The sequence below is a fragment of the Lynx rufus genome, unplaced genomic scaffold (genome assembly GCF_022079265.1).
Source record: "Lynx rufus isolate CCGP_SWC_20201006 ecotype Redwood Valley unplaced genomic scaffold, mLynRuf1.p SCAF_2, whole genome shotgun sequence".
NCBI lineage: Eukaryota > Metazoa > Chordata > Mammalia > Carnivora > Felidae > Lynx > Lynx rufus.
This window is the reverse complement of record NW_025814834.1, coordinates 96850809-96877763: the sequence shown is the minus strand read 5'-3', so window position 1 is coordinate 96877763 and position 26955 is coordinate 96850809.

The window sequence follows — 26955 nt, the reverse complement described above, 5'->3', positions numbered from 1 at the left end:
ATTTGATCTCTATTTTGTCAGTATGATTCCTTTACTGAGAGATACCTTCATGGGAGAGGTTCCATCTGCTTCCAGAATTCCTTGCTGCTGAGCTTTAGGGCAGTCTGTGACCAGCTTGCAAACACCTATAAGAGTAGTCTCCAAATCTGTTCTGATCTGATTGTCTACTCCCTCAGGAAATTTTTTTTGAATTCCTTCACTTATTTCTTCATACTTATCTACTTATATATGTTACATATAGACATTCAAAATCTTTTACCTTTCTCAGGACCCCTGGGTGGCTCAGTTGATTAATTGTCTGACTCCTGATTTTGGCTCAGGTCATGATCTCACAGTTCAAAGGATTGAGCCCTGAGTCAGGCTCTGTGCTGACAGCAGATCCCAAATGGCGAGACATCCATTAGGGTAAAATCCTTGGTTTTACTTGGGAGGCAGAGTGAATTGTTGGAGGGATAGATCAGAACACAGAAACTAGATGCTTATAGCTCAGCCCTTCCCTTTTTCTTGGGAGTGCTCCTGGCCTGAAAATGAGACACAAATGGAGGGGGGACAGTCTCTACCCCTGCTTGGGGTGGCCTGCAGATGCTGGGGCTGCCTTTGGATGCATGTGTACATTTATCAATTCTGGAATTCCATATTGGGTAGCCCATGGTTGCCACATACCCAAGTCATATTGTCTCAGATACCTCAATCCCTATCTAACTAGCTCCCTTGTTTATTTCTAAGTGGCTCCAAACTATATCAGGAAAATGCAATGCTGAAATATTGTGGGATCTTAGGAAAATTTACTTTAACTCAATAAGTCTCTGTTTCCTTGCCTGCAAAATGATGTTAGTGGCATGTCTTTTAGGGATTGCCTGGACCACACCTTGACATTAACTGGCTATGTTTCTGTGCAAACACATGCTAAGTCTTTCAGTTGCATTGCCTCATGCAATCTTCACAAAAACTGCATAAGGTAGGGATTATTATTATCCCTAATTTACGACGAGGACACTGATACTTAGAAGGCAAATAAGATAACATGGACCATGCTCTCATGCATTTATGTTTTAACAGAGAAACAGAAAGCATTCAGAACCTATACCCCAGGTTCCTTTCTAGAAGAGTAAACCAAATGGAAACGACAGGGGTTGAACCAGGAACCTCATACAAAAGTGACTGACTGACCACCAGCTAAGTATTCTTATTCTCTAGTGGTCCTCTGGATCCAGAGTCCTGAAAGCCTTACTCCCCCACCCCAAAACCTCTTTGCATCCAGTGTGCTTCAAACTGCAATTTATGGTACATCAGTGAGTCATGAAACCAATTTATGATTTAAGGCCATCATTTTTCTGAGGGAAGGAAGAGAAGGGAAGGGAAGGAGAGAGGAGGGGAGCCAAAGGGAGGAAAGGAAGGAAATAATGGAAATGGAAACAGTGTACACCACATAAAGACCACATTACAGTGTTTAATGAAATGACTGGGGTGTGTGTGTGGGGGGGGGGGGTGGTGCGCGCGCGCACACGTGCACACCAGGTTGCAACATAAAGTATACTTTCTTACTGTGGTTCATGACCCAAAATGTTTTAAATTCATGGCTCCATTTTATTTGGCTTATCATAAGCTTGTTTTCATGGTGTTAAGTTTGGCTCTAATCTCGCTTCAAGTGCCAATCTATTTTTCTCAGCTGCCTCTGGAAGAGAAAGGTGAAGGGTTGTGTGTGCATAAGAGAGTAGTGAGAGGGAATGTGGCAGAAAGTGAGGATGGAAGTACAAAAGGTGGATGGGGTATTAATGACTTGCGTGGCCTTTGTTCTTGAGGGTAAAGAGCAGCCCTTCAGGACTTTTGATTAGGGAAGTGATGTGATTCCATTCATAAAAGGGAGAGGGTGGTAGAGGGCGAGAATGGAAACAGGTGAGACAGGTGGCATGTTCCAGGACAGGAGTAGCTGAAATGGAGAGAGAGTGGAGGTTTATGTACCAGTCAGGGTTTGCTCGGAGGATGAGAGCCACTGGGAAAAATATATGATGAAGATTGCACCTAACACAGTAGGGCACAGTCTATGTGAGGCTGTTGTTTCCCAGCCTTGTGCTAGAGCCTGAAAACCTCAGGGTAGGCAATTGGGAAGGGAAAAGCACAGGAGGTAGAGGAAGTAAGGGCAATCAGGGACTTGTGAGACTGAGCTAGAAATCTCCAGGAAAGACTGCAACCCACTTGTCTCTCACCACGTCCTGGCCTTCAATTAGGATGATGACAGGTTCCTGAGTGAGAAGCCAGACCTGTAATCAAGGTGCTAAGATGCATCCAGCCCAGGATTCAGAGAAGCTGGAGCACAAGATCTGCAGAAGCTGGAGGCTGCAGGCCTGGCCATTTCCCAAATCAACAAGGTGATACAGCAGGTAAATAACCACATAGATGAACTGCAATAGCCCTCACTGTTTGCACCTACCTGCTGAGTGTTAAAAACAAACAAACAAACAAACAAACAAACAAAAAACACCAAGTCTTGCGCACAATTTTTCTTGAGGCCTATGATCACTAGGAATTACTCAGGGAAGAGAATTCTGGAAAATGTGCCCCCAGTTTAACTAAAATGATTGAAAATGAACACATCAGAGGGGCCTCTTCTTATGCACAGAAAAAGGAAGATTTAACTTTGTACTTCCTGGGAAAAAGATGACTCTTAAAGGGAACATACCTAAACAGTCCTGCATTAGCAGTGATCTACAATTTCAGCACCTCAACACAATAAGAGTTTTTTTCTTACTCACACAGAGTCAGCTGTAGATCTCAGCAATCTGCAATGCAGCTCTCCACCACATGGTGATCAAGTGATCTGGACAAACCTACTTTGTGGATCCATCATTCCAACCCAAGGCCCCACGATCACTGCAATAGGGAAAAATAATGTACCTTCCATCCTTCAGACTAAAGGAGTAATTGCACTTCTGTCCACAGCACTTTGGCCATCATAGGGCATTTTGGAACAAGCCATAGAAACAAATTATTAAAAGTTCAAGGTTTGTCATCATCATATCATTATCATTATCATCACTGTGATCCTGTGACAGCTACTATAGACACTCTTAACATTCATATTACTCTTACCAGGTGATAAAAGAATATTTCCCTCTCAATGCCACTGTATTAAAATGTCATATCCAAGGGTTCTGCTAGACCCATTGCCAATGTAGTATGATTTGCACATGGTACATGGCCTGCCCAAATTTATATTCTACAGTGGTCTGCCATACTGGAGATGCCCAACTATTGGGAACACTTTTGACGTAAGGTTTTGAGGGTGCCTAGCTGAATGTCAATTTGTTGCTTGGGGAAAGAAGAGTTTCACATTTTGATTTTAGCAATTTTAATATAAATCAAATTGGTCCTAACAGAGGTCAGGGTCTCTGTGGTGTTTTCAGACACGACTTATGATGCCAATTGTGTGTGTGTGTGTGTGTGTGTGTGTTCTGACACCAACCAATTATCCAATTCTCAAACACCAAATGGGTTGTGGGTGTCCCATAATTCAATTCAATTCTGATATCTGGAATTAGCACGGATCTCCACAAGTTAAGGGCTGAGTGCCACAAGATTGCCCCAGTTCTGGGTGGTTCAGTCAGTTAAGTATCTAGCTCTTGGTCTTAGCTTGGGTCATGACCTCACAGTTTATGGCATCTTACAGGATCGAGACCCACATGGGGCTCTGCACTGACAGCATTGACTTACTTAAGATTCTCTCTCTCTCTCTCTCTCTCTCTCTCTCTGCCCCTTCCCTACTCACTGTCTATCTCTCAAAACAATTAATTAAAAAAATATATATTACCCCAGTTCACATGTACCACAAATAGTGTACCCAGGCTACCCACACTTCCATCTGGCCAATTACAAACTCGAGGGTTCCCATGATCCCCTTCTCTAAGGTTTGATAATTTGCAACAACAATTCATAGAACTTATTAAAGTGCTATATTTACAATTATAGTTTATTAGAAAGGATACAAACACCCAGATAAGGAGGTACATAGGGTGAGGTCTAGAAAGGTTCTAAATGCAGGAGCCTCCATGCCCCCTTGGAATCAGGATATGTACTCCCCCAGTACATGGATCTGTTCACATACTTGGAAGCTCCCTGAACCCCACTGATTAGAGGTTTTTATGGAGGTTCCTTTAGGTGGCATGATTGATTAAATCACTGGCCATTGGTCATTAAACTCAATCTCCAGCCCCTCTGCCTGGAGGTCCATGGGTAGAGCTGGAAGTTGCAACCTTCCAGTTATGGTTTGATATTTTTGGGTAGCCCCCATCATAAAACTATCTAGCCCCTGACTCCCACCCCCTCGGTTCCCACCATCCCACCTCCTTTCATGTGTCATCTCATTAGCATACAAAGACATTCTTATCACTCAGGAGATTCCAAAGGTTGTGGGAACTCTGTGCCAGGAACCCAGGAGAAAGAGAAAATAAATATTTGCTTTATTTTTATTGTTTTACAGGGTCTAAAGATTTTATGACAAGTATAGAAAACTCCAGAGAATAGAGTATTGGCCACGGTACAAGGACAGAGGGTATAGGAAGAACACCACAGTATGGGCTCCTGGAGTGCTCAAGGACCATGGAATCCTGCGAGGCAGTACTAGAAAGGCAAAGGAAATGACTGACAGATGAATGCAAAGGAATATCCTACCAAAGATTGCCTAGAAAAGTTGATGTTCTAATCCCTCCTTAAACAAGAGTTAACCATGTGTTCTACAACACATCAGAAGTGAGCAGAGCAGAACTGAGCATTCCATGAAAGCAAAACCCCCTAGGTCCTTCAGGGAATAAAATATTCTGACCCAGTTTCTATTTCCTAGAAGCAGCTTATTTGGGCTATTATCACTGTGAAGAATAAATAAGGAATATAGTATAAGCATTTATTTAAAAGCTATACCAGAGGTCAGTATATGTAATGAAAGTCAGACGTGAGGAGTGTGTATGTACATATGTGGGAATGACAGAAGAGAGAGAATGGGTTATCTGGAACTAGAGAACTCTAGAAAGCTTTGGCTTTTTCTAACTGATGTTATTCCCCTGGAAGCTAGAACTCTCTAACTACTTAGGTGAGTGATAATGGGCAATTATCTTGAATTAAGCAACCAATTAGGTGCTTCCATTGTAAATGCTATACAACCATGAAAGTACTTCAGGAGAAGCAAGAAAAAATTGGTTGGGGGGGGGGTGGAGGATATCTTTAAGGATCTAATAAGTGATAATGTCTAAGGGATATATATACAGTTTTTAAAACATACTACAAAGGAACTCAATAATACAGGGACTATATACTATCTATTATTAAGTGGAAAGGAAAGTGTTCCTTGGTTTTAGTTAAACATTTTTCTTTTGAGGACCAAGTCTTTGGGTGCTTTTGTGTTTTATCCCTTACTTGGACCACAGTGGGCTTCACATGCCTGTGCAGGGGGTCGTCTGATTTGAGGCATTCCGAGAAGTGTCTCTTCCCCAAAATATCCCTCCTAACCATCACTTAAAATTCATTTATCACCTTCTACTATCATCTCCAGGCCTATTTATAAAATGCAAATATCTATGGGATAAGTGGGATACAGCCACTTTTCAGAACCCTCACATTAACCACTGCCAAAGAAGTGATTGGATGGAGAAAGACGAGGGCCTCTTCAAACCTCAGATCATGTTTTAAAAACCTCATCTGCTATAACAAACATAAGTTCTAACTTCTCTGTTGCGTTTCTTGCCACCTCCAGGCTGAATGTGCCAAATGTTCTTCATCACTACACTCTTCATGCTTAGTTCAATTCCTCCTCTCCCTTCACCCCTTGACCCTGGCCGTGAACCTGGCGAACTTTCCCAGTTCCCTCAACCTCACCACCCATTTTATATTTCTGATGCAATGACATCAGTGACTCAGTTTTCCTTTCTTTCTCACACTCATGGGAAGAAGGCAACACCGGTCACATGTTGGCACGTGAAGATTTTTAAACCTATACAAAGTAACTGAGGCTGGAGCAAGATGTAAGAGGAGATCCAAAATGTCCATCCGTTGTGCCAAAGAGACCCGCTGATACACGCCCTTTATATTCATTTCTCCTTCTACAACAGGGGGCTTCCCTTTAACATAGAAATAATATCAGTAATAGCAAACGGGCTGCTTCGATGTGAAATTGAGTTGCTAAGGACAGGGTCACTACATTGTCCAATGCCAAGCAAGGGTGTCATCTCCATCACAATGCATATGAACGGTGGCCGTGTAGTTGTAGAGCATACAGACTGTGCAGCCATAAGCAGCAAATAAGGCAATGAGATAGTCATTTTATTTATTTTTTTATTTTTTTAACGTTTTTTTAATTTATTTTTGAGACAGGGAGAGACAGAGCATGAACAGGGGAGGGTCAGAGAGAGGGAGACACAGAATCTGAAACAGGCTCCAGGCTCTGAGCTGTCAGCACAGAGCCCGACGCGGGGCTCGAACTCACGGACCGTGAGATCATGACCTGAGCCGAAGTCGGCCACTTAACCGACTGAGCCACCCAGGCACCCCAAGAGATAGTCATTTTAGATATAAATTCTGTTAAGTTTTAAATAAAAAAAAAAATTAAATTCTTCTTGCTATTTCATCTAAAACTGAAAGGGCCTAGGGTCCATTTTAAGAGAGTACCCCTTTGTAAACAACACAGCAATTATCTCCTAGGATTTAGTCTGGCTCTGTCACTAATACCTTGTGAGATCTGGAAAACACTGCAGATCCATTATGTTTTGCTGATGGCGTGTCTCTCAGACCTTATGATGATCATTTAATTCCAAACCCAACCATCCAGTTCATCTCAGAGAGAGCACATGGCTTGCCTATCCTCACAACATTTATTAACTATATCAGAACAAGAAGCCAAGGTGGCAATGCTCTGAAAGTCATTCCACTAGCTTCTGAGGCCTTTGAGGTCAGCTTCCTCCTTCTTTATATTTGTTCCTCCAGGAAAAAGTAAAGTTGTTAGGGTCAAGTTACTCAGTAAGTGAGAATAATATAAGAGAATGGGCTAAAGTGCTTGCAAAGAATTAAGTCAAAAGCACACATAGGGTAAGATTACTCTCTCAGGTACTACTGTCATGACTGGGCTCTCATAAAAGCCCACTGCCTCTGTTTCCTCATATATAAAGGAGGATAACGAAAACTTAGAACAAAATAGTAGCACTGAGAAACAGACCCTTGTGTGCAGTCCGCATACAATCAGTGTTAGCTACTATCATCACTTTCCAAACTTCAAGATGGTCTAGGTAAAAACCAAGAGCTAAACGTCTACTTATATAAGAGAGAGTGTGGGCAATACTGTATTGTCCCAGTTTATAAGTAATTTTATTTACTGAAATAGATTTAAATCCCACTTCAACACAAATAACTATTTCTTTGAGCATGTACCACTGAAAAAGCTCACCATTTAAAAGGGGAAACCAGTAATTTATATGTGGTAAATGCATCAAGAGACATAAGTAAGGTCATGTGGTACCGAAAAGGGACTAACCCTAAGATCAAGACTTGTGATATTTATGATACACAAATGTGTGTGTATGTATATATATGTCTATCTGTTTATAGGTGTATGTATATGTATATATACACATATATACAGCCCAACCCTATGAATAGCAAAATTAAATAAACAAATCAAAGCTGGTACCTTTCCATTAGTTTAGATTCAAAGATCAGTCGGGGTGAGGGCCTTACCTCTCACAATGCTTAGTTGCTTTTTTCACATTTATGTGGTTTTTTTTTTTTTTAACTTTTCTTTCCATGAGTAGTCCTGGAGTTGAAAAAACAATAACTTTATCTTTACTATGATTCTTTAGAATTTTAGTAATTATTTATTGATTTCATAAAAGGCATTCTGAGTTTATCCTAAATGACCCTATTCTAACAAAAATCCCTTGAATGGAGAATTTCAGAAACTATAAATTGGAATTATGGAAAACATTTTCTTTGAACATGTAGCATCTTAAATTGTGCCACGTACCTCTTGTGGCTACATAAATATTCAATTCAGCAAGTATGTTCTTAGAACTCATACTTTCAAGACATTGTACTGGTATTAAAACAAGATCCTTTGGTCAAGATCCCTTCAAGAAACACACGGAGTCCTGGAGGATGCTGAGTGTGGAAAGTGAACAGTTAATAAGGTAGAATGGGCTAGGACTGCAAGAGAAGTACCAAAATTTACTTTTATGGAAGATGTGAGTGATTCTTACTTACAGGTGAGACAGATTTTCAGAGAGAAGGGACTTGAAGGATGGAAAAGAGCCCCAACGTGGAGCACTATAGGAGCTTCACCCTATTCTGCAGGTCCTGGAAAATGTTCCAGATGTTGAGAGTAACAGAGTCACATCAGGAGTCAATACACTTGTGGTTCTGACAGTGGAATCAAACAGACCTCGCCTTGGCAGGAACCCCAACTCCTCCACTAAGTATTTAACTTCTCTGTCTTGATTTATCTGCAGAGTGGGAATAATAATAGCACCTAATTGTAGGGTATTTATGAGATGTATCTGTGATGGGGCGCGTGAAAGACATCATTAGTCCAGTGGCTCCTGCAGAGTAAATATTCAATCGATGATTAGAATGACAGTGACCACCATGATGGTCAAAGAGGATGAGGAGGACAAAGAGAGAGAAGCTTGTTGACAGTGAGGATAATGTTTGAATTTGTTTTCATGTTTATGTCCCAACTCCTACTACATAAAGCCTGGCATGTCATGGGTACTCAATCTATTTGTTGAATTACACTAAAGAACAAATTTATCCCAGGGAACCATTAGTATAGTCATCATCTCTTGTCCTATACCCCCAGTAGATGTCTGAAATAAAAGATGGTCCTGGACCCTATGTATACCATGTTTTTTTCCTGTACATACATACCTATGATAAAACAGGCACAGTAAGAGTTTAGCAACAATAACTAAAAATAAAATAGAAAATTTATAATAGCATACTGTCATAAAGGGCACATGAATGTGGTCTCTCTCTCTCTCAAAGTATCTTATTGTCCTGTACTCATCCTTCTTCTTGTGAAATGATTAAAATGCCTATGTGAAAAAATAAAGCGAGGTGAATGGCACCGGCATTGTAACATAGCATCAGGCCACTACTGACCTTCTGAAAATATGTCAGAAGGAAGATCACCTGCTTCCCAATTGTGGTTGATGTCAGGTAACTACAACCATGAAAGGCAAACCAGGGATAAAGGGGTCTGCTGTATATTTGTTTGATATATTCACCAGCCTTGGGGGAATGAGGGGAAAACAAGTGTATGTAGTAAGAAGCAGCCTGAAGAAGAAAAATATAGACTGGATAATTTGAAGTGCTTATTAGAAAACTCTATGATGAGAATAATTACTAAATATACCAACCAAATTTATTATCTTTATATCACAACTGGGAGAAAAATGTCAAGGTCAATGAAAACCACAGAGCTGAAGTGGAAAACCTGGCACCATTGAAAGGTAATTGGGTGTTCTTGCCGGCTTCCCTCTCATTAGATTTGATGTAATTGTTTTTAAAACGTCAAGACATAATGACAAGTATGTATTTCAATATAACCCTGATGCAATAATCAAAAGGGCATTTAAAATTCACTGTACAATTACAGTTCCATTAAATCTAAGTTAACTGCCAATTTGAGTCACTAAATCTGTTTCGTTGCAACACACATGCAGTGTGTCTCCGTCACAACTGAATCATAACCAGACTTTGTTCATGGCTCTGGGAAAAGTTCTGCCGTAACATTTTAACAAGGGCCGAGTGATGCACACATGTAGTAACAATTTGCCCCTAGAATCACTGGGATCCCAGTACCCATATTATCACATCAAGGGTGGGAAAAAGGGCAAGACCGCTTGAGTCATGCAAGCAACAGGCAGCTTGATACATGTCACCCGGAGGAGGAATTTGAAAGCCTTGCATGTCTTTGCACTCAAAACCCTGACTTCAAGCTACCCTATTTTGTTGTGGGCAACTTCTGAAGGATTGGCTGAGATGATCCCTGGTTTGCATTCCTCGGAATACCACAATAAAACAACTTCAAAAGAGTCCCCAGAAGTGGGACTGGCCTCGAGGCATTCAAAACATTGTGCCTAAGGGGTCTTAAGAGGAAATAGCTTTGAAAAGGCAGCCATCAAGTGCTCGGGGCAGGCAAGAGAAAGAAAAGATCCTGCGGGGAGGCAGCTGGCCCATCCAGCTGTGGAGGGAAGCGGCATGATGGATGGCTTCCACTGGGGACAATGGGCGGCTGTGAGGGACAGGTCTTTGTTCCCAGGTTCCTGCACCCTCTCCTTTGACCTGCACCACTGACCCGTGTGCTTGTGCACAGGGCAGGGACGCCCGGCCTTCTCCAAGTTAAGGCCTAGCACAATTACTCATGCAAAGGACCCACTGCCTGCTGCTCCCTGCCCCCATTTCCATGCAGTCCAGCCAGATGGTGACAGTGTTGGAGGTGGAATCCTGGACTATGGAGACCAAGGCTTCCAATCTGCAAACTCATTTCAGGATTAGCACAAATCAATTGCACTGAAAGATAAGAGCTGGGGGGGAGGGTAAGCCCTAGTTTTCCTCCAAAGGACAGAGTAAGTAATCACATGCAGGTGGTTCTTTAAGGCATAATTAATTTGTGTTCCCAGGGTTATTTTCCAATTCAAAGTAGAAAGGGGACACATCTAAGAATCTGGTGAAATTCAGCATATTCCTCCCACAATTGCAGATTTCTGGTCAGCTTCCTGGGTGTGAAGGGCAGGTCAGAGCCTGCAGTATCACCATATACCTGACTCACTCTGGCCTCAGGATCCTTGTCCATACAACATGTTAATTCCTTCCTACCCTTCCAGTGAGTGCCTCGCTGGAACAAGCTAACTTAAAAACACTGTGGAGAAAGAAAAATATTGCATATCACTTATACGTGTAATCTGAAAAAAACTGAGTTCATAGAAGGAGAGAGTAGAATGGGGCTGCGGCAGGGGATGGGGAAAATGGAGAGATGCCAGTCAAAAGTACAAAGATGGGGGCACCCAGGTGGCTCAGTCGGTTGAGCGTCCCACTTGGGCTCTGGTCATGATCTCACAGGTTGTGAGTTTTAAGCCCTGCATTGGGCTCTGTGCTGACAGCTCAGAGTCTGGAGCCTGCTTCAGATACTGAGTCTCCTTCTCTCTTCCCCTCCCCACCCCTTCTCTCTCTCTCTCTCTCTCTCTCTCTCTCTCTCTCTCCATCTCTCAAAAATAAATAAGCACTAAAAAAAATTAAAAAAAAAAAAAAGTACAAAGCTGGGGGAGCCTGGGTGGCTCAGTTGGTTGAGCGTCCTACTTTGGCTCAGGTCATGATCTCACGGTTCATGGGTTCAAGTCCCACATCAGGCTTTACACTGACAATGAGGAGCCTGCTTGAGAGTCTCTCTCTCCCTCTCTCTCTCTCTGCCCTTCCCCCACTTGTGGTGTGTATGCTTTCTCTCTCTCTCTCCCTCAAAATAAATAAATAAACTTAAAAGAAAAGTACAAAGCTGCAGTTAGGTAGAATGAACAAGTTCTAGAGATGTAAGGTATAGCGTGATGACTACAGTTAACAACTGCATATAGTATACTGGAAGTTTGCTAAGAGTAAATTTCAGATGTTCTCCCTAAAAAAAAAAATTAAAAGGTAACTATGTAAGAAGGATATACTAATGAGCTTGTCTCTAGTAATCATTTTGCTATGTGTGTAAATGTCAATATGTTGTACACATTAAAAACATACAATTTTAAATTAAAAATTTTTTTAATTAAAAAAATCTTAAGTGAATGTAAGCAGAAAAAAAACATGGTACGAAACACAAGGAAGACTCATCTGTTGACTCAAAATGTACAACGTGTCGCAAACATACTGCGATCAGTTGCGAGCACCAAAGCCTGGTAATAATAAGAGTAGCGGCTAATATTGCTATGCATCTATTTTGTGGCAGGCAACATGAGCAGCACAGAAAGCAGGCATCACTAAGCCGCATAACCCTGCTAAAGAGCAGTGTTATTAATCTCACCTGACACATGAGGAGACGCAGACTCACAGGTGTTAAGTGACCTGCCCCAGGTCATGCAGCTCGTAAACAGGTGAGCTAGGTTTGAACTTGGTTCCTCAGCCCGAAAGCCTACACTCCTCCCACTGGGCCACTTGTCTGTGTCAGGCTCCACCACCCCAAGGCTGTCCTGGAGCTCAAGTTCAAGGTGTCCAAGCAACACAAAGACCTTTCCACCCAGAGCACCTGAACAGTGTCCTGTTACCATCCACAAGCTTCCGTACTGACTCACTGAACCCCTCCCAGCTCCCAGCTCCATGCCTTTATCCCAGTAACTTTGGATCACTCCTCACAGATGTCCCTTCTGTGCTCAAAATGGCCACGCTTATAAGCACACACATCCTCTCTCCTCACCCCACCCACCCAAACAGAATTTCTCACGATTCAACCTCGCCCAGTCCCTCAAGCAGAAACTCGACACCATGCCTTACTCTTCTCTTGACTTTCTCTTCCACCTGGGCTCCTGCAGCGCCCCCCCCCCCCCCGCAATCTGAGCCTTTATTACATTCCAACTATATAATAACCATAATTCCCTGTCCTGTTTATCCTAGAAATAGTCTAACATCACTTCCTGAAGTGCAGCTGGGACCCTGTCATTACCTTGCTCAGAAACCAGTCCCTATGTTACCTCCAGAATGAACCCTCAACTCTTTAATAAGCATTTGGGACTCTCCTTGATTTGACATCAACCTACATTCTGAGAGGACACCCCCAATTTTCCCAACCACATATTAATCCACTACCAGAACCAGCTAATCAGAATTCAACTGAGCAGGATCTGCTAGAGCAAAGACTGTATCCCAGACAGATATTCCATAGCTGAGTTTGGGGGGTGTGTGTGGGGGGAAGTGGGGTGGTCTGGCAGCTGTACTGCAGACATCTGGGATGGCTAATGGCCTGGAGCAAATAGAAGGGTCTGGCCAAAACAGTCACCCCAGGCACGGGACCCATGTTCCATATCTGCTAAAAACAGGGTAGCTTCCTGGGTCTTGGGAAATGTGAACGCCAGACAGGATACAAGCCAGACAGAAAGGAACAATACAAGAATTGCCTTTCAAAACGGGAGTGCAAAGAAGTCCAGGGCACCTGGGTGTCTCAGTCGGTTAAGCATCCAACTCTTGATTTTTGGTTCAGGTCATGATCCCGAGGTTTGTGAGATCAAGCTCCATGTCAGGCTCTGTGCTGCCAGTGCGGAGCCGGCTTGGGATTCTCTCTCTCTGCCCCTCCCCTGCTCTCTCCCTCAAAACAAATAAACATTAAAAAAATTTTTCTGAAGTGCAAAGAACCAGGTAAAAGGGCCCAAGGGATGGGAACCAGAATGACCCGGCAGAGAGGATGCAGCATCAGGCTGGGGGATGTGGAGCTACCAGGAAGCTTGCCCAGGCACCTTAAATGTTTCTTAGCACTATGGTGTTCATGGATTTGCATCGTTTGGTGTTCAGTTACTTAGGGTTAAGCAGTGGATTACAGGCATACTCAACCCCCTCTGCCCATCAACGGCAGTGGCAAGGTTGGGGGGCGTTGTGAGTGGGGAAGTATGTGTGGTGGAGTCCTTCCGTGATATGTTGGAATACGTTTACCCCTGCTTTTTGCTTCTACCATGATGAAAAACTTGAAAATTTTACTACGACCCTAAAGAAAAATTAGAACTGAAAAGCAAGTTTTACAATTTGGGTGCCTGATTCCATACACTATTATGTTTCATGGTTTCTGAGGATTCTGGCAATTATATATATATATATATATATATATATATACACACACACACACATGTGTGTGTATATATACATACATACATATCTATATATATGTATGTATATATACACACAGGTCAGGTGTGTGTATATATATATATATATACATATATGTGTGTGTATACATGTGTGTATATATATGTATATATGTATATATATATATATATATACACACACACACACACACACACACACATATATGTATATATATTCCGTCCTAGTGCTGGGATATTACATTCTGATGTGGGGAGGGTAGAAAAGGAACATTATAAAGTGTGGGAAGAAATGGGGTTCTTTGGACCTCTCCCTTCCCCCGCCACACTAAGGAACTGATAAAATAGTTCTTCTGGTCGCATTTTGGAATTTGGTTTCAGTCACTCTCAACAAATTCTTTTGTATTTGTCAAAAACCTCACAGCTTCAGACATTGCAGACATTGTTAAATACAAGCTCCCGGGCTGGGGGTGTCCGAGTTGACTGTTTTGTCTGATATTCTCGTGCCCAGTTTCAGGGAAACAGGGTAAGCTGATTGAGGCAAAACCGCCTCCAACAGAGAGAAATGATGACTTAAAAAGATTTAATTTTGTCTGGATGTGACACAGGTCCTCCAATGCTGCCACAAAGAAGGAGACAGCTTGCAAGTGCCTTTTTCCAGAACTGATGTAAATTAGAACATTTCCTAAGACAGGTCAGCCTGGAGTAATTTTCCAGTTGACTTGTCAAATAACCAGGGGATAAGCTCCCACATCTCAGTGCAATGCAGAGGAAAACCCCTAGTAATTTCTCTCGGGTTTTCACATTTGTTCATTTATGGTGTGGAAAATCGTCCGTGTGTGGCTCATCGAGTAAGCAGGCTGGTGGGAATCCACCCAAAGCTAGACCTGGCACATAGTGGGTGCTTAATAAATAGCTGTTGATCACCACTGTGAAAACTGAATGGTCCTTCTGGTCACTGTACAGTCAAATCCCCAGCAGATGCTTTCAAAATTTTAGATACCCTGGCAGCTCCAGGAATCCCCCTATACATAGATTCCCCTGCCAAATTGCATATAAAATAAGGGTTTGAGTTCATTTTAAAGAATTTTGAAGAAAAAAAAAAAGCAAATGAAGCATTTTATTTCATTGCCTCAATATATATGTGTTGTTTCTTGTTTATCAGGTTTTGTGGCCTCCTATTTAAACAGCCTCCCCTTTCCCAGGCTTTGACCTCAAAAATCAGATGCACTCACTAGTGATGTTCACGTGAAGTGAGGCTAAGAAGGGAGAACCCAGCGTCAGGCTAGGGTCTGAGATATTTGTGCCCAGTGGTGAAGACAGTGGGGTCCTTACCGACTGGCCTCCTGGGGGAGGCAGGGATTGGACTTTGCTCCTGGCTGAGCCATCTCCAGGCCTACTGCTGGCCCTTCCATAGATTCTGTGAACTCTAAACTAATTTATTTCGTACCTCTTTTGCTTAAACTAGCTAAAGAAGGTTAGGATGTTACAAGCTAGCACACTGACTGCTATGTGTACCTTGTGCTAAATGCCATGGTACACGTGAGGATACAAAGACAAATAAGACATGAATGCAGCTCCCAAGATTCCACAGTCTGAAGACAGGTACAGACTTGAGCCCATCAGTATAATACAGTATGTGTCACACAGTGTGATCAGACCAGTGAAGGAGGCTCCCAAGGAGACCTAGGGTATGGCAGGGCAGAGGGAAACGACAGTCTGCATGGGAGGGTGCAGACCCCTGGGTACCTCAGCAATGGATCTTGACCATGCCATCCGCAGACCCTCAGACCATGCCTTCATGTAGGACTTGGTCTGACCCAGGATGTCTGGGACAACAGACAGTGCAATCCTATCACCTAATAGGGCTCAAACTTATTTATATCCAAGCCCAGCCTGGGCATGCAAAGATACAGTCCCAGTTGCCAGACTTCTGTGTTCCTCCCTCTATCCTGCTGTTCATTTTATCTGGATGTTGTAATTCCCTCCTGTCACAGACAAGCTGTGGCCATGGGGACAAACACAACAACCACAGGGAACTCTGGTAGCTCAGGCAGAGTGGGCTGTAGTTTGAATCTTTAGCAGGAAAGGGCGTAAACAGTTTTGGGGGGATGGGGCTAGCACCCTTTCAATACCTCCTCTCAAGGTCTGACCATCCATATTGCAACCGTGTTTACCTCTGCTTCCTTTAACATCTTTTTTACAGGGGTGCCTGGGTGGCTCAGTCGGTTGAGCATCCAACTTCGGCTCAGGTCATGATCTCACAGCTCGTGAGTTCGAGCCCCGCGTTGGGCTCTGGGCTGACAGCTCGGAACCTGGAGCCTGCTTCGGATTCTGTGTCTCCCTCTCTCTCTGCCCCAACCCACTCGCATTGTGTCTCTGTCTCTCTCAAAAACAAATAAACATTAAAAAAAATTAACATCTTTTTACAATAATTTTAACAACCTATAGTTTCATGGCTTGTATGGCAGCACAGCAAGGAGCCAGAAGATAGCCAAATGGTGGCATCCAGGGACAAAGCCCAGACTACAGGCAGAACAGGAAATGCAGGTGTGAAGCCACTGGGTGGAGGGGCAGAAACCCATCTGTGCATTGGGAGGAAACTCAAAGGTGTCAAGTCAGTGTTGCCCCAGGACCAGGTATGCTCGGAGCAAGCTCCCAATACCTAGGCAGTCCATAGTCTTCACCTTATCCTTCCCCCCGATTGGATCCTCCTCCATGCTGCCTGCCAGTACACTTTGGGCCTCAGGAGAGTTCCGTCAGTGTGGACTATAACCACAGTGTGTGATTTCTCAATTGCTCAGCCACACAGAAGCCTGCCTCCACTGGTGGAAGTGAACCTCCCAGGGATGGTTTTGCCTAAATCACAACTGAACCGGCTTTGGACACTGTACCCAGCAACCCTCAGCAACAGCAGCCTCCAAATCGCAACTGGTTCCCATGAGTACCCTCTCCTAGACAAGATAGGGGCTTTCCAATGTGTGGCCTTTCTCAGGCCAGATACCAGGTTCCATCATGTTGTACACACATCTGAGGGGAAAACAATACTACATCACAGTAAGAACATGCGGAACATCATTCCCTTTCCTCTTCTTTTCCCATCCCTTCTTACAAAAGAAGCAGTCTCAGCTTGGTGCTGGTGCGTTTGGAACACTTCCCTCACAGTGGTCAATCTCCCTTTAAAACAAGATGACCAGTCTCAAGGTGAGGATTTCCACTGGCAACACTAGCTAGCTAAAAGGTAATAATAATGTTGTGTTTTCACTGATTTATGCAGCCAATTAAAAACTATGCCTATTGGGGCACCTGGGTGGCTCAGTCAGTGAACGGTCTGACTTCAGCTCAGGTCATGATTTCACGATTGGTGAGTTCGATCCCTGTATCTGGCTCTCTGCTGTCAACACAGCCTGCTTCAGATCCACTGCCCTCCTCTCTCTCTCTCTGCCCCTCCCCTGCTCGCTTGAACATTCTCTCTTTCAAAACTAAACATTAAAAAAAATGCCTTATTATTACCTTTTCAGATTTAGAGCAATCATATTGATATTAGTTTCCCTTTTAATTTTAAATATATTTCTTAAATAAATGAATGTAACACAGAGGAATAAAATGTTTGAAAATTATTAGGACACAGATAACGCAGAAAGTGTGAAGTCCCCTGAATAAAGTTCGGTGAGTGTACCCCTACTCTGTGGCTCTCCTTCTCACCCTTCCCTGTTCTCTGTGTGCAGTCTCTGTTCCTGGGGGGTCGTCTCGTGGGCATCCAGCCAAAGCCAGGGCACTTGAAGTCATTGGTGTTTGATCCTTTTCTCTCTTTTTAACTGTTTTCACCACTGTTTGTCTTTCACCCCATTTCCCCATTAGTGAGCGAGTTCCTTGAGGGCAAACACAATGTCACTGCTGTCTTTCCAACCTGCCTGCAGCTGCCAGTTGCAGTATTGGGCGCACAGTGGGCGTTCGATACATGCTGCTGCCAGATATTCACCAGCATCTCCACTCCCAGCAGACACTGGAAAAATGGGTCATCTATTTGGCAAAAGCAACAGGATTCACCAAGACAAGATCTATGAACGGCGTAAAATAACAACAACAACAACAACAAACCCATCAAACTCAGCCTTTTGGAAAAAAGACATCATTGTTGCAAGGATACCAGTATGCCTGAAAATGGCAAAAACCTGGGGATTTTCCATAGATTAGTCATGTGGTTTAAATAATTAGAACCGAAGTCCCAGTATGAGATTGCCCCCAGTGAAACTTGAGCAGCTCCCAGGGTAAGTTTAGTCTTATGTAAAAAGGAGAAGCTCGACAGACTGACAGCTAGAAATTAAAAGAAGGAGGAAATCAAGAAAGAACCTGCAGCCCAGAGAGAAAAGAAAATGCATGTGTCATGTGGGCTGGGCCTGGAGAAAGTGTGCAGAAAACTCAGGCAATGTGGTGAATATATTTGCAATTTTATGGAAAGAATCCAGTCTACACTGAAGGCATTCAGGGTATTTGTTTTAATAACATTCTAAGTGAAAGCCTTTTCTCAGGTAATAGAATTTCTTTCCATTTTTATGAAGTCAAAAAATGAAAAATAAGCTAAAGCAAAAGAATCTAATTTCCTATAAGGTTTTGTTTTTAGTTACTTATAAATGCTAAATCATGGGGACTTCAACACCAGAAGGCATATGTTGATCATGAAAATGAAATAAGAAAAATAAAAGAAAATCTTAGAAACCCACTCATAAATATTGACCTTCCCTTTTCCCCATCTCCAGCTCCTACCTAAAACTTCATATGTGAGTGCCCCCCCCCCCCACACACACACACACTCACACACCCGGGGAGAAATAACAACACTGGCTTTCAGAGGCTGAGCAAGGCGGACTGTGAACTGACCTGTTCTCGAGATAGAACACATTTGTTCAACCAATTCATCACCTCCTGGTAGAAGTCCACAGAACCCAACACTGCTGCCCAAAATGCCCAAACTTAGAAGGGATCAGGAACACCTTGTGGTCCCGAGTAGCCCACAGGAGACGGAGTTGTTGGGGGCCTTCTGACAAGGCCATCAGAAGGATACACCATCCCCCTTCTTAGCACAATCAAACTTCTCAGCAAAAGGCTACACTTGTATTGCAGGCTCTGGAATCAATGGCAAAGCTTCTCAATGTCCATTCCATTTCGTCAGTTCAACCTAAGCTGTACACTCTGCAATCCATTAGCATATCTTTCATCCAGAGTATTGTCAAAAACTGCTCATGAACCATCAAATAAATCTCCTTGTTCCCAAAATAGCAAAGGTGTGACCTCTGCTTCCCACTTATACATATTTGAAATTGTCATCATGAGCTGTGAGCCATGTCCCTCTCATTTTTTTAAAGTATATTTATGTATTTGAGAGACACTGCACAAGTGGGGGAGGGGCAGACAGAGGGGAGAGAGAGAGAATCCCAAGCAGGCTCTGCACTGCCAGAGCAGAGCCTGATACAGGGCTTGAACTTAGGAAACTATGAGATCATGACCTGAGCCGAAAGCAAGAGTCAACATTTAACCAACTGAGCTACCCAGGCCCACCATGTTCTTCTCATTTTTACATGTCTTTAGAACCTCTAGTCTGCCTATTTTCAGGACATGAAACTAATTTTGCAACCTCATCATATGAAGCCACATGCCTTCCTCTGTATTAACTACCAAACAGTCCTCCCTGCACCAGGAGTAAGCATCCTATGCAAAGTGGGCCAGATCTGTGGCCCCACAGAGTATCCTCCAGTCTTCCCTCATTGACTTGGCTGGATGGCCTCCTCTTCCTCATCCTCCACTTAGCCTTCTCCCTCCTAGAGGTTCCCTAGCCTCTACAGTGCACCCAGGCTTTGGACATGGTTCATACAGGCATGAGGAAAACATATCCTTGACCCTTAGAAGCCTAGACTAACTCTTTACAACTTTTTCTACTTTTCCCTGAGTTTGTCTTTTATTCTTTTCTCTACATGGGGCCAATATTCATCCAGAACCCCTATTCAAATGATAAGAACTGTTTTGGGTAACTTTTAAAAAACTCTTTGGAATTTGACTGCACCTATCAAGGAGTCACTGGAGGGGCTGAATGGAATATCAATATTCTTGTGGGCATACACTAATGTTTACATAGAGAGAGTACCATGGAAAGAGTGGCAGTTCATAGCAAAAACTGAGTTTGAATCCCAGCTCAATCAAGAACCTTAGGCACCATTATTGACCCTTCTAAGCTTCAGTCATCTGATGGGAAAAAACAGTGGAGATAATGGGAGCTACTTCAGTAATTTGCCACAAGTATTAAATAAGTTCCTTTGCACCAAGTCTGGATCATGTAAGCTGTCAATAAATGCTAGTAAAATGTTATGAATAATGGTATCATCATCACCATCATCAATATCATCATCAGTAGTAGTAGCAGCAGTTTTGCTATTACTTGAAGTCAGAAGACCTGGTTTCCAAACTAGTTTTGTGAACAACTTATTTTCCTATAATAGATCTTTGATGTTATTTCTTGCTCTGTAATAGAGAATGAGGGTTCAAACTGTGGATTCTCATTCTAATTCCTTCTCCTCCTCCATTTATTACTTACACAATGTTGAGCAAGCTACTTAACTGCTGTGAGACTCAGCCTCTTCATCTAAAAAATGCAGGTGATAATAGCACCTACTCCAAAGGGCCATTATAATTATTAAATGAGTTGACGCATGTAAAACGTTTAAAAGTGCTTGGCACATAGTAAGTGCTCAAGAAATGTTCTCAAAATCTGTAATGGGATGTACTGATATCCACTGGGCAGGTTATGGACAGGATTTGAAATATTGCATGAAAAGTACCCACACAGTCTGGTGTAAGTGGTTCTGAAGCCAGTGTATATCTTAAGAGTTCCCTGGGTATACTTTAATAAAACTTGCCCCAGACCAGTTACAACAGAATCTCTAAGAGTGGGGCCAGGGCAGTTTTAAAGCTCTTCCATACGATTTTAATGTGAAGCTAGGGCAAAAAAATCACTTGTCTAGCAACAGTAATAAGTAAAGTCACTAAAAGGTGGTCATTATTACTCTCTCTATATACACATGTATCCAAAAGTACAAAAGAAGCAGGGGAATGTTGCCTGATTTATAGAAAGATTAAGCACTTATTAAAAACATTGTGAAATGATTCTTCTTATACTCACGCTCCACCCAACCAAGAGTTCATTTACTAACCAGGAGACAGCTGCCAGAGAACATTAAGAAGCTGACAGACATGAAAGAAAGCTTTATTGCCACAGATGAACTACAGATGCACACAAATGCCTTGTACATTTTCAGGGCTCAATGGCTGTTCGCTAAATTGAATTGATACCATGATGTAAGTCAATGGGGGAAAGACTGATTAATACATGATACTATGGCTTAAAGCAAGGTACACATATGCATGCACATGTACACAGTCTCACAAGCGCAGGCTTCTCACTGTCCTGCTTCACCTCACTGGAGTTCTGCCTCCTCTGAACTCTTCTCAACACTATCACTACTGTCACACAAATAAGCAATATAAGGGAGTCATACTTTACCTTATGTTCATAAGCATTTATGCCTACTGTTATTTATTTATTTATTTATTTATTTATTTATTTATTTATTTAAATTTTTTTTTCAACGTTTATTTTTTTTTTAATTTTTTTTTTCAACGTTTATTTATTTTTGGGACAGAGAGAGACAGACCATGAACGAGGGAGGGGCAGAGAGAGAGGGAGACACAGAATCGGAAACAGGCTCCAGGCTCTGAGCCATCAGCCCAGAGCCCGACGCGGGGCTCGAACTCACGGACCGCGAGATCGTGACCTGGCTGAAGTCGGACGCTTAACCGACTGCGCCACCCAGGCGCCCCCAACGTTTATTTATTTTTGAGACAGAGAGACAGAGCATGAACAGGGGAGGGGCAGAGAGAGAGGGAGACACAGAATCTGAAACAGGCTGCAGGCTCTGAGCGGTCAGCACAGAGCCCGACGCGGGGCTCGAACTCACTGGCCGTGAGATCATGACCTGAGCCAAAGTTGGACGCTTAACCTACCAAGCCACCCAGGCGCCCCAATGCCTACTGTTATTTAAAACGATCTTTTTCTGCAAAACATTAATGCACTTACAAATGGAAATTTATGTCCACACTAAACCATGTATACAAATGTTCATAGCAACATTATGCATAACAGCCAAAAAGTGAAAACAATTCCAAAGTCTATAGATAGATGAGTGGATAAAGAAAATGCGGCATATCCCTACAATGGAATGCTATTTGGTAATAAAATGAAGTACGGACACATGCTACAATGTGAGTGATTATGAAAAATGTTCTAAGGTGATGAAGTCCCACACAAAGGACTGCATATTCTGTGATGCATTTTATATGAAACATCCAGAGTAGTCAAATTCATAGAGGCAAACAGATTGGCAGTTGCCTAGGGCTGGGCTGGGGGTGCGGTGGGTGTGGAGGAGTGCCAGAGAGCATTAATAGGGAGCGACTGCTGAGTACAGGTTTTCTTCTGGGGAATAAGAAAATGTTCTACAATTAGATAGTGGTGATGGTTACACAATTCTAAATACACTAAAAATCACTGAATTGTGTCCTCTGTGGTATGTAAATTACATCTTAATAAAGCTGTTTAAAAAAATCAATGTTCTTAAAGATGACCCTGATCGACCAAAAAAAAAAAAAAAAAAAGAAAAAGAAAAGCCAAAAAACCAAAAACAAAACAGGAAAAGGCTTAAAATATTTCATATACTTCAGCTATGAAGGAGGAACAATATATATTTTAGGAAAATTTCTTTAACATTTCAGCCTTTTAAATTATGCAGACATTTTGTTAATGCAAGTCCACTTTATTTCCCAATAAGCAGGAGCTTATTGAGGCTGGTGGATAAGGTCTTTGCCAAGCAGGGGTCACCTGCAGCTTCTTCCTGCTTCCAGAGGAAGAAACTTGTGTGTGTATGTGGAGGTGGGGTGGGGAGAGTCCTTACCTCCACAGTATTTCCTAGGGAAGTTCTGCCTGCTAGTGTTCTCTGCTTTTGCTGGGCCAGTCTGGGAGTAAACTTTCACCTGCCTTGTGGGCAGAGGCAGGTTCCAGGAGGCCCTGCATGATGGTAGATTTCATTAGGGTCACTGCTCTCTAGCTGACCTGCCAGTTCTCATGCCATTTTTAAAATCTCTTGGGAACATCTATTATGTTACCCATCCAGGAACCATTTACTGCTTCTTCCCTACTTTACAGAATCTCAATTTTGTTTGGGTTGCAAAGTGCACAATCTCAAAGGATAACTTGTGCTTGCTCTTAAGTCAGTTATGGTAATCCATTGCTTTGTTAGTGAGCAGTCTAGTGGGGGGCAATATTTCCAAGTCTGGCTAATAAGGGAAAGTCTGCTTGAGAGCATATTGGAAATATGTATTCCTTGATTTTATTTTTATTATTTTTTTAATTTTTTTTAATGTTTATCTATATTTGAGAGAGAGAGACAGAGACAGAGAACAAGCTGGGAAGGGACAGAGAGAGAGGGAGACAGAATCCAAAGCAGGCTCCAGGCTCTGAGCTTCATCATAGAGCCCAAAGTGGGGCTTGAACTCATGAGCCATGAGATCATGACCTGAGACGAAGTCAGACACGTAATCAACTGAGCCACCCAGGTGCCCCTGTATTTCTTGACTTAAAGAAATGATAGGGATGTTCAAAGATAGTTCAACCTCTTTTCTCTCTTCCACTAATGTAGTTGTGTGTAGATACTTTGAGACCACAAAGGAGATATTTCCTAGACACAGAGGTAGGAAGAGCAGAAGAATGGCAAGAGTCTGGGTCCATGATGAAATTACCAAGCTGTTGAATTGACTTTGGCCAATTGACTTTTACCTACCTTCTTTTTTTTTTTTTTTTTTTTTTTTTAAATTTTTTTTTTCAACGTTTATTTATTTTTGGGACAGAGAGAGACAGAGCATGAACGGGGGAGGGGCAGAGAGAGAGGGAGACACAGAATCGGAAACAGGCTCCAGGCTCTGAGCCATCAGCCCAGAGCCCGACGCGGGGCTCGAACTCACGGACCGCGAGATCGTGACCTGGCTGAAGTCGGACGCTTAACCGACTGCGCCACCCAGGCTTTACCTACCTTCTAACTTCACATTATATAAGATAATTAAACACCTTATTACCTAATCCACCATTTCTTCAATGTCTATTACATGTAATCAAAAGGGTATTAACTGGTACATCTACCAACCTAAAGATTCGTAGTTCATTCCAGACGATGGCTTTCTGTTAGCATCAGTCAGAATTAGGTCTGGCTATATATAAGCATAGCTTAAACAATTAGCAGTGAAAGAAGTTCAGAAGTAGGGACTTCAGAGGTAGCATGATGGTTCCACAGTCATCAAGGACTCAGGTTTCTTCTATTAGTCTGCACTAACATCCTTAGGCTGCCATTCTCAAGATCACTTCATGGTCTCAGGTGGCTGCTGGAGCCCCAGCCTTCCCATTCACATTCCAGGACAAAAGAAAGGGAAAGCATGGAAGGTCAATAAAGAAGAATACTAAATATCTAAATTGCCTATAAAGAATATCCTAAAGTACCATACAACACTGCTTAAACTCCAGGACTAGGTCATGTGATCACATTGTATTACAAAGGAGGATGGTAAATGTTTTCTACATTGTTATGGGCTCCCATTTTTAAGAACGAAGGATAAAACGGATATTGCGGGAACAGTTACAAATCTCTGCTGCATAGGGAATCTGTCCTCAGTCTCAGTATACTCTTCCATTAACCAAAGGTGACAGAAGATGCTTGGTGCAAACACCATCCAAAGAAACTGGGCTGGTGGAATGCACAGTCAGTGCATGAAATGTTTCCAATGTGACAAAATGTATGTGCTTTTCAAGATGACACTTTGAAAATGGGTAATATATTTTTTAATGAACTCCTAGTGAAACTCTTTGGTTACATGGAACTCTGACTGAAAACCAGTAAAATGATGAATCACCGATGGCACCCAGCTTGCCCCAGAAGATTCTACAACTTCCCAGGAGCAGGTGATACTTGAGACAGGAAAAACATTCCAAGGAAAGAAAGAGCATGGGTGCCACAGCCATAATTTACTAAAGAATCGGTTTTTAAATTTTAATATCAAAAATTAGCTTGTGGGAAATAACTGATAAACTGTTTGCCAATAAAACTTATTCTGACGAAAAACTCGGGATAAAATATCTTCTGCTACTTTGGGTTAATTACATAGTATTCTGGGAATAAAGAGTAAGTTACTTAAAAACACTTAACTTTTACTTAAAAACTCCTATCTGTGTAAACCACCATTTTCTCAAATCTGTGGTAACAAGGAAGAACACGTAGAACAAACTGGAAACTGGAATTGATGAAAGACTGCAACATTATGTTCTAATTTCAAATATTATGGATCATCAAAACAGTCCCATTTTTATCCCTAACTTTATATAAGACAAAAGTTACACATTTATGCTGATAAAATACTGAATTGCTTAGTCAGTATCATGGAATCCCAAGTAATATTTAATTTGAAAACAGAATTCTATTGCTAAAAACTATTGGGAAGCAATTGCAAACATGATTTGAGAGCTACTGCCTTATTCTCAAAGTGAAAGTCAGCCCAAATGTGGTTTGTGCTTCTCTACTTGAGTTCCAAACCAAAAAATGTTAAAAATGAGCATCACAAATCTTACAATCGAATGAAAACCTTAACCCCAGCCATATCCTAATTTATGATTGGATATGACTTTAGAGCGTATCGCAGACCATATGCTTGGACTGTAACATCTTCCCCCACAAATCACCAGCATTGCACAATTTCAAGCTCAGTTGATAACAGGGACATTCCCTTTTATTCCCCACCCACACATCACAAGCAAGAAGATGCATGCCTCAAAATCTACCTCCTCCTCCTCATCTCCTCCCTGTTCTATGTAGAAGGCCAGCCATGTCCAGGATAGCCTCTTCTCCCAGGCTTGCAAACACGGGTTCCTAGACACTGTCCACTTCCTCACCTTCATGTTCCAAAATCTATTTCACACTATCTCATTGCTTGATGACTGCTAAGGGTTCTTATGCTGCCTGATGACCAAAGAGTGACGTTGTATCACAAGATTAAAAATTTTTGCTTACCAGCAGACATGGAATCTGCCTTCTCAGTCCTGAAGAAACTGAAGCCGGGAGATACTCCTTTGCCCTCTCTCCAGCAGATCCTCTTGACTTGTTTTATGTATCAAGCATTCACATAAAATGGCATCTGAACAAGTTACACTTTTATCTATAAGAACTTTGGAAACAACAGCTTTTCTCAAAAGTGGCGTAAGGGAGGACAAAGTGCTCGCTCTTCCTGAAACAAAGAAAGCAGCCAACCAGCAATGGGAAACATGTCCCTCCTTGTATTATAGAATGAGAGAGCCACCTGTTTCTCATCTTCATAATTTTGAAAGTATTCACACTGTCCATAACCCGGTGGTTGATTGCATGGACTTGACATAATAGCCCAATGCGGTCTTTAATCTTTTTCACTAAAGATTATTTTTAAAAATCGGTTCTCAAGGTAAAACTGTTTCATCATTCTAGCTGCATCTCTCATGACTATCTCGGACTCAGCAACATCAGTCTTAGGGACTGGCATCAGCAGCCAAGTATGGACAGAGCCCACTGTCCCTTCTGATGCACTTGGTGGCATCCTGGATGAGCAGCACCCTGTCCTATACTACGTCCTGCAGGTGACTTTTAGCACACCACGCTTTGCTTTAAAGATCTTCTGTGCTTCAGGGCACCTAGGTGGCTCAGCTGGTTGAGCGTCTGACTTCAGCTCAGGTCATGATCTCACAGTTTGTGGGTTCGAGCCCCACGTTGGGCTCTGTGCTGTCAGCGCAGAGCCTGCTTGGGATTCTCTGTCTTCCTCTTTCTATGTCCTTACCCTGCTTGTGCACTCTCTCTCTCTCAAAATAAACATTAAAAATTTTTAACTAAAAAAAGACCTCCTGTGCCTCTTAATTTCCTTAAGGAGCAGCCATATAGTCTAGCAATTGAGTATATGAACCCTGGCATCAGACTGCCTGAGATTAAATCCCCACTTTGCCACTTACCTGCTGCATGACCTT